Source organism: Amblyomma mixtum, chromosome 1 (assembly GCF_055824585.1).
Source record: "Amblyomma mixtum isolate Tamu chromosome 1, ASM5582458v1, whole genome shotgun sequence".
Taxonomy (NCBI): Eukaryota; Metazoa; Arthropoda; class Arachnida; order Ixodida; family Ixodidae; genus Amblyomma; species Amblyomma mixtum.
The window spans coordinates 309,974,829-309,984,520 of record NC_143012.1 but is presented as its reverse complement, the minus strand read 5'-3'; positions in this window follow the sequence as shown (position 1 = coordinate 309,984,520).

Below are 9,692 nucleotides of genomic sequence, written 5' to 3'. Positions count from 1 at the left end.
ACTCTCCTAATAGGGACCTCACCTAGCGTCAGTCACACACGCAATGGCGTGTGTGGCTCGTTTACTTAATTTGTTCTGCGTGTGCAAAGAAGGCGAGGCGGGAGGCTGACATTTAGTGTGTCACGTATGCCAATTTGATTTGATAGATTTTTTCATTCATTTTAATCAGCCACGCACACCAGGCCAATTCTTTAACAGTACCGCGCGAGCGTCGACCAAACTGCTTGCCAGTGCCTTATCGCGGCGCGAAGCGGTGTAGCCAGCGAGAATAAAGCGTGCTCACAGGTTTTCCTACACAGCGATTGTGGTCTGCTGGCTCTTCCCACTATCGCTACAAAACCCCGGCCGCGGTTGCTGAGTGCGCAAATTCTTGGCCGAACCGAGATAGTAGAGACAGGTCAAACCAGGCTGCATTTTTTGGCCTGCATTACTGCATGATTGCGCATACGCTGGAAAAAGATTACCAAAACAAGCAAAAAAATTCTTCGTTTAACGAAAAAGAAGGCGCCTCGTTGGATGTTGGCGCACAGTCAGGCACTGTTTATTGAGGCACTTTCCACACCTTGCATGCGATGACGCTTGCGTGCACTTCAGTGCACGTGCGTGCGTGTGTGCCCTCAGTACGTGGTCAGTAAGCCAGGAAATGTCCATCAGACTCGACAACTCCAGCCATGCGTCTGGGTAGTGCGTCATATAGAGCAGGCACGAGGTTTATGTCGGATTTGAGCAATTCCCATTCTCCCTGGACGGCTTCCCAGAATTGGTCGGGAGTCGCATGGTGCAGACTCATTCTTGAGAGGTCGCTCTTCATTGCTCCCCGAACATTCTCAATTATGTTGAGGTCGGCTCCTTGGGGCGGCCATTGCAGCGTCATGACGTCGACTTCCTCAAGGTAAGCCTTCACAGATCGGGAAGTATAAATAGGGGAAAGGTCATGTTGAAGATGAAAAGAACCATCCCTGAAAGGGACATATCAAGCACTAAGGGAAGGAGATTGTGCTCAGTAATTTCAGTACATGCGTCCGGGCAGAAACGTCCGGGAATCCGATAGATGGGCCCGAGTCCTCCCTTGGTGACGGCTCCCCAGACATTAACACTCCTGCGGCCACTTCATTTCACGGCCTGTAAATAGTAAGGGTCATACCTGTACAAAAACAGGTGATGTTAATATCTGAGAACAATACAACATTCTCGGTTCAATTTCAAGTAAAAACTTAGGGGCTACGCAAAAGAAAAAAAGCTGCTCTGTTAATCTCTTGCGAAGACAGTGAGCGTTTTTGCACATTTGTGAGTAACATGAAACTGAGCGGAAAGCCCACCCTGGGCATTCTTTACAATCGCAGACAACCCGTGCACTGCATACCTTCCACCAGCTGGACGATAGACTCTTTGCTTTTGGTCCCACTGGGTACAGAATGCCGACTCGTCGGTGAATGACACTTGACCCCAGTCGTCCACTGGAGATGTTCACGCGCAAACCGCATCCTTTCTGCCTTGCTGGCGGCCGAAAGTAATGAATTTTTCCCGCGCACCTGTTCGTGAGGCCTGCTTCACGAAGCCGTTCTCGCACAAGCTCGTAGCTTGTGTCCAGGCCTACAATGCCCTTTATTTGGCCCGCAGTCATGAAGGGATACGCAGCAGCTACAGCAACGATGGTCATATCTTGCTCTGGGGCTCTCTTGCGTTTTAAACACCTGGCCGCGTGCGCGATGCGACCTTATTCATGAAAGGCCTGAAAAATCCTATTAACTGTTGCCTTCCTCACTCCAACTTCCCTAGCTATCCCCGCCGCGGTGGCTCAGTGGTTACGGCGCTCGGCTGCTGACCTGAAAGACGCGGGTTCGATCCAGGCCACGGCGGTTGAATTTCGATGGAAGCGAAATTCTAGAGTCCCGTGTACTGTGCGATGTCAGTGCACGTTAAAGAACCCCAGGTGGTCGAAATTTCCGGAGCCCTTCACTACGGCGTCTCTCATAGCCTGAGTCGCTTTGGGACGTTAAACCCCAATAAACCAAACCATTCCCTAGCTATCTCCCTTTAAAATTTATCCGCTGTTTCCAGTGCTACAATACGCAGCCGCGTTTCTTCCAGGATGCGTGGGGCATTCTTCTTGCTCCTGGACAGCTAGTGGGACAATTTCGACTGGGCGACTGCAATTTTTACGCAACCGTAGCTGCGTTGTCACCGAATGTGCCAGCGTAATGAATTTTGCAGCAAGGTAAAAGCTAGCGACATGCCTTCATCGAACTTAATCAAAGACTTGGCCACCTTGTCGTTCGCTGCTCTTTTTCTTTCCCATGACGCCACTGCCACCAACCGGGGCTGAGGGGAAGAACGCGGCCGGGGTTGTGCAGCGATAGTGGGAAGACCCGCCGCGGTGGCTCAGTGGTAAGGCGCCAGTATACCGAGCCGGAGTACCCGGGTTCGAACCCGACCGCGGCTGCCACGTTTCGATGGAGGCGAAACGGAAGAGGCGCCCGTGTACTGTGCGATGTCATTGCACGTTAAAGATCCCCAGGTGGTCGAAATTATTCCGGAGACCTCCACTACGGCACCTCTTTCCCTCCCACTTTCCTCCCTTCCCTTACGGCGCGGTTCAGGTGTCCGCCGATATATGTGAGACAGATACTGCGCCATTTCCTTTCCTCAAAAACCAATTTACCAATTTACCAGGAGACGACAACCGCTGTGTAGGAACACTTGTGAGCGCGCGGTTATTCTCGCTGGCTTCACCGCTCTGCGCAGCGACAAGACGCTGGCAAGCAGTTTGGTCGACGCTCGCGCGGTACTGTTAAAGAATTGGCCGGGTGTACTACGTGACCTTGCTAAGTAAGGAATCAATTTGTGATGTCAGCAAACACGAGACCTCCGGAATGATCTTGCTTGTGGCTCTTTCAACATCATGCAATAACAAAAAATAAATCAATAAAACTAACAAATCCTGCAAAACATATTTATTGGCTCGGAGTTCGCGGTGACGCCAAGACACCGACACCAACGGTGGCTAACCGAAGTGCTCCTGCGAAGTGCGGTCGCATCCGGAATCGAAACGGATCTAGCTCGGTACCCACGGTGGCGCTAATCACCGAACAGCACCGTGGCGTGCCACGCTATGCTGCTCCTGTGGGTTGCATTCCCAACTTGAGTCCAGAAGGGCGCTATTTTTTTGGCACCCGCGGCGACGCCCTGGCGGCAAGACGCCGCCTCGGATGCCGGCTATACCGGGGTCTCCGGCTGCCATGCCATTGCAGTCTCGAAGCGCCCCTGGGTTGGCTCGGGAAACCCACGGTGGCGCCACTCACCGACGTCCGCTGTTGACTGACAGCGGGGCTCCTGTGGGCTGGCTCCCCCGGGCTCAGGTAGGAAGCGCGTTGTGCTCGGAGTACGCGGTGTCGCCACACACCGACACCCAAGGGCCAACAAAGGTGCTCCTGCGGGACCCTGTTTCGAACATGAATGAGACGCGCACTAGCTCGGGTAACCCACGGTGTCGCCACTCACCGGCACGCTACGCGCGCCCCTGTGGGATACGGGTGGTCCTCGCACTGGGAATCAGCTTCGGCCAACCTGGGCTTCCGCTGCCATGGCCACCAGCCAGCGCTGATTGCCACCTTCCACTGTGCCAGTGCCTTAACCACCTAGATGCCATGTTATGGCGACTACGTAGTGGTAGCAGAGCCTCTTATACTAGAAAGGTACACGAATCACATAGTGCAGATGTGTGGAGAGCACTGCCTTCACCGCTGACAGCTACGCGAAATCATAGGGGCACGAGGTCACCAAGCGACTGAACTCCTAGAAGGCTTCAGTCACGTGATCACATAAGGCAAGGTATCGGAAGCCTTGCCTCCATCAGTGGGCAAATTTATAGATTTCCTGGAACGCAAAACGAATTTAACACATTTTATAGAAGAAGAGTGACAAAACCGTCCATTATGGTTCTGCTTTTACATATCTGCCCCTCCTGGGGAGGGCTGCAGATCTGAACTTCGCATGCGGTCAAGCTCAGCGATACCACACTGCTGTCCAAGAGCCAAAGTTTAAAACCGTCGCCTTATCTCCACATTCTTGTCAGCCGAAGTGCCATGCGCGACAGCTGCGTCACATCAGGGAGGAACTTGATGCCGAGTGCCGCGATCTCGCATGCATAATTAGACGGATAGAACTGAAAATTTATAGTACATATCTCAGGGCACAGGAGCCTTAATAAAATTGTACAAAAGAGAATAGTCTTTGAATGCCACTGCCTCTAAGTTTCAGTATAACCATGCACTCTGACTGTAGTACATAAAAAGTTGATAAACTTTAGCTAGTTACTCAGGTTACGATGAATTTTTTTCATGGTTTGTGTCGGCTTGGCCTCATAACACATTTACAATTATGGTTTTTGTGCACTTATCTTGGTATATCTTTTGAATCATTAATGGCTAATTTTGAACAATCTGTGAATTACCAGGTGGTATTCGCATACGACCGCTATATAACTTATAACTGAATTCCTTCTTGATGATGATGTTTTGGTTTCGTTTTCGTCAGATGCACGATGGCTGTGACGTGTAGTTAGTGTTTAGGTCTCGTGACGCATAAAAAAAGTGGCAATATAACTGCTGATACGTCCTTTACTGTAATTACAGTTCTGGAAGCAGGCTGACTTCATTGTTGTAGTGAAATGTATAAGTGATTAGACTTGTTATTTTCATGACTCACTTGACTCACGTGAACTGATTAGGTTTCCTGTGACTTGCTTCTTTTCTTCCCGGCTCCCTCGCGTCGGCCGTCGGGCTGACTAGTCACAGCTGCGCGCATGGGCGTGCGCACGTTAACTGTGCGTGGGCGTCTCCTTAAAAGCCCGATTTCCGATGCTTGTGCCAAGTCTTGACTAGTTTTCAATGCCGCACGTATTCTGAATTTATCGGTGCTCGCTGGCAGCCACTTCCTTGTACTTGTACTAGTGTCGACTTGTAGCAGCTGCGAGACAGTATTTTGCTACGTTTTTTAAACAGTGGGCCCACTTATGGACAAACGTGGAGGCAAGTCGAGATGCGGCAAGGAACGCTGTAGTTCCAGGAAGGCGTCAGACGTGTTATTTTCAGGTGGGAATTGGCAAACAGCGCTTTTGGGGTTTTGGCCATGGGGCAGTAACGTCACCATCACATAACTCGTTCCTCCCGCTGCGCTTGCTAATGTTCAGTTCGTTAAGCTTTAGAGCATCGAGAAGGTCGTTTACTGATGCGTACTTCGAGGATTGGGAGCGCTCTGAGGTCGACTATAGCCTTTTACGGCGCTTACCTTTTACAATAGCAATATTAGGAACTCGACTTCGGCTACCTTTTATTTATTAATACTACATAGGTCGCCTTGTGGCAATGGAAAAAAATACTTACGTCAAGATCTTGTGGGGATTGAGCTTCTTGGGCTACCCGAGTGTGCGCCCGCTTCCGCCGTTTCGTTCGTTAGAGGGACCCCCCGTGGGGTGTCCGCGAGCGGAATGCGGGCAGCCGCGCTGCTTGTCCTCCCTTGCAAGGGAAGGGAAGGGAGGCCAAAGAGCTTTTCAGGACCCAGCGCGGTGACCCCTCTCGCGTTTAGAATTCACGGTAGTCTCAGGGAGACAATGCGTCGGAAAGTCGCTGGTATTGCGTCGCGCGCATGAGGCCGTGGAATTCTGTCTCTTGAGAGAGACCTGGCGCCGGAACGCTAGCTTGCATTGCAGCGTGCGCCGAGGGGCCGTAGCCAGACGGAACTGGCGTCCCCGGGGCTTGCCTTGATGGGTCATGACGGCTCGTGCTGGAATATCGAGTCCGCCCAACAGCATCGCAGTATCTCTTTCTAAATTAACAAAGTTCCTTCACGACCCACGGCTGTTGACGGTCTGTAAAGCGGACTGACCGCGAGAAGGCACTCGTCCTCGCTTTCGAGGTGCCGAGAGCCGATCCGCAGATTCCTCCCCTAGCGATACCCGCGAACCTTTGTTCCGCGGCGAGAGACAGGGCCGAGATGGCGCGAAAGGATCTTTCCTTTCTACGCGCAGTTTTTCTCTCGTCTTGTTCGTGTCCTCTGTAGCGCACGAAGAAGTCGGGTTACGCTGCCGACTTGATCGCTCACTGTTGTGAGCGATATAGGTGATGCTGAGGTCCATTGATTTCACGTTTTGGCAAGCGGGCACGACCGAAGCATACGATCGCTTTCGGTTGTCTCTTCGGTGCCTCCTCAGGCGACATTCACTTTTGTGTTTTGTCCCGTGCTTGATATCGGACATCTTCCGTTGAGAGCTGAGCTCGGACTTTACCAGCCTTCGCCGTGGCGAGGCCGTTCCGCGGCGTTCCCGGAGCGAGCTACTTCGCTGAGCCTTCAGCCCGATATGTGAGTGGAAGAATGCATGTTTCGTTTCTGTACAGTGCCGTGAATGTTTCAAAGTGTATTTTCGTGCTAAATATTTCCCGTCTGTATAATATGTGTTTTGAAGTGCTTTGTTTTCTCGCATATGTACAGTGTAGTATTGTAGATAAGCAACCGCGTTTCCGGTCACTTCCGAAGAGGGCCTTCTTTGTCTTATTGTGGCGCGAAGGGTCGTGTGCGGGGTTCCTTTTTTCCCGGAGGAGCCGGGAGGGCCTGTTGCTGTGGGGGTGAAAAGCTTTCTTTTACTCTGTGCGTGTGCGTGGGCCGGCGCCCTCCTCCTTTCCACTGTGCCTGGTCGCCGCATAGCTGCTGCCGTTTGCGCCTCTCGCTCGCCAAATGGTTCAGTGATGTCGGAGAGGCTGTGCGCGCGGGCACGAAACGGTCGAACGGGGCCCAGATGTTGCAAGAGAAGGTAAAAAAAAAGAGCATGCCGAGAAACCGCTGAGGGGCATGCTTGTTATCGACGTTTCGGAATGTGTGTGCGCTAGCAGTCAGTGTCTAAGTTGCTCGCAATCCTCCTTACCCCGGACCATTGTAGCGTCGTCGGGCGTTCGCCCGCGGGGGTGGGGGAAATTGTGTTTGTTTGTAAATACTTTTTCTTGTTGAGTGGTATTATTGCCCGTCAGGAGCCTTGCTGCGGACAAGGGCCATGGAGTTGCCATGTTTATGCTTTAGTTTTGGGACGCCTGTCGCCGCTTCCTGGTTCCTTGAGTGCGTGTGCGCGAGTCCCAGGCTCGGCGGTATGTGCCAAAGCCTTATCAGCGGAACTTCAGAGGCAACCTGTGCGGGGCTGTCCGCACCGTAGCACTGCTGAGACACCGTCTTCAGAGCATCGGGTGCCTGGAGAGCACCGCCATCGCGACGCGACGACGTCGGTGTGAGCTGCTTCCGGTGCATATCGGTTGCTGTTCATCAGGACCGACCGATTCCGTCGGAGATATCGGCTCCGGCGGCTAATTGTGTCGAACGTTTTCCGGCGCCCCGTCGTGCGCGCTCTGATTCATTGTGGCAGCATGGACGCACGTATATATATTCCAGATTTTAACTTATGTAAAGATGTATACAGAGTGCATTGATTATGTGATGTTCGAGTGACCGCATTTGTAATTTTCTATGGCGCGAATACTTGTGTGCACTTATTGCGTAGTGCGGCATGTGTGATGTTTTGTAGTTAGAATTCTCAATAATCTTGTTGTGTGGGTGTGTTTAAGGGCTGGAGGTATGGCGAAAGGCTGGTAGCTCATTGATGCTAGTGCAGACAGTTTTGCGCTTTGTGTAATGACCGTCGCTCTGTTTTCAGAGGGACGGGGGCATTTAAGAAGAGGGGGATGTGGGGATTGAGCTTCTTGGGCTACCCGAGTGTGCGCCCGCTTCCGCCGTTTCGTTCGTTAGAGGGACCCCCCGTGGGGTGTCCGCGAGCGGAATGCGGGCAGCCGCGCTGCTTGTCCTCCCTTGCAAGGGAAGCTCTTCCGAGAACCGCAGTAAATCACCCTCCCTTCCGTTCTTCCCGCTTCGACCTCGCGTCCCCATTGGGTCACTCCGAGTGACAGTTGGGGGCGTTGTTTCGGCGAGAGGTCCCGAGCGGGAAATGAGCGGGGAGATCGCCACCGACTCGGGCAGCAGAAAGGTGCGTAGAGTTTGGCTCCCGGGTGCCCCGGCCTTTGCCGGGGGCCCAAGAACGCGAGTGCTTTAACGTGCGCATCTAGTATGTATGCTTGAGTCCAGGCCCGAACCTCTGGAGTCGTGTAGCCCGCCTGTGCGGCGCCGACGCGCTCCGGATTCGGGAGGGCCTGATTTGGCTGGTTCTCCGTCATCGCCGGGCCATTGCCGGTGACGACGCGCGATGAGCCATCGATGTGCGACCTGCGTCGTCAAGATGTGCTCCGCGTAGACCCCATCCTCCCTCGTGTTGCGCTGCGCGCGATTTAACCCTTTGGTTGGCCGCGCGGCATGCGATCGCCCTTAGCTGTGCTGTCCCCCGTGTCTGTAGTCTTTGCTTTGCGCGCGCGGCTCCGCGGGCCCGCTTTCGGGTGCTGCGGCGGGGCTACGGGTTGCACCGAGGTCTGGGGATTAGTGCAGTGTTATGTAATGCAGCTTTCTGTGTAATAAACACTTGTGCTTTCGAATAACTGCGCCTTCCTTCTTTCGGAGCGAGAGCGCAGGCGCGCACGAAACGCTGGCAGTGCCCTCAGCTCGCTCCGGCCCGAACCCGCGATATGTGGGCGAAGTGCCACCTAATGAGCACACGGTCACACTCGGGTGATGACGATCCCACAATCTTAAATTCGTGCTTATCCCAGAACTTCACAGTGCTTATAGATTTCTGGGCCCTAGTTGTTACCAGTAGTCCAGATTCTATCAATGGTCGTCACTTCTTACCTCATCCACGTCTAGTTATCTGTGTCTCTCTCCATTGCCAAGTTTGCGCCTTTTCATTGTTCCCTCACTCGAATCGCAGACATCGCCAGACACTATAGGCGGTCTAAGCCGCGGTGGCTCAAGGGTTATGGTGCTCGGCTGCTGACCCCAAAGACACGGGTTCGATCCCGACCGCGGGGGCCGATTTCGATGGTGGCAAAATTCTAGAGGCCCGTGTGCTGTGCGATGTCAGTGCACATTAAAGAACTCCTGGTGGTCGAAATTTCCGAAGCCCTTCACTACGGCGTCTCTCATAGCCTGAGTCGCTTTGGCACGTTAAACCCCGTATGCCGAACGAAACCGCGTGTGATCTAAGCGAATGCTAGCGCTGATCGCTCATGGCCCTGATGGGCACTTCGAGCCGAAGTGCCGGTTTTCCGACTGCCTGTTCCACAACCTGCCGATTGCTCTCTTTGCTGCAGACCAGTGGCAGATTGTGAATGTTTTTAAAGATATCAAGTTGAGATTACATTCTATGGTTACAAATGACTTCTTCAATAGGAGGCCCGAAACTCGAAACTCCGAACGGAGCCTTTGGTGATTAAAAAAACAAAACAAAACAAGGTGCATTGTTTTTGTGCGTGCATGACAATCCGAGAGGTAAACAGTAATCAGTAAGGAACAAAAACTAAAGAGAAGTAAATGTGCTGTAACAGTGTGCCAAATGGAAAAGCAAAAATGAGGAGCAATATTATGCTTCTGAGCAATCAGAAATGTGCTTCTTGAATATTCTCTTTAGTCTACACAATGACATTCCTGATTTCAATGATAAATGAAAGTTGTTCCAATGGAATTTGCAAAAAATGAATTCTTTTTCCTCCATTGATTAGTGCATACTTGTGGCAGTGATTCCGTGCGAGAACCTGGAGTCTGCGCAA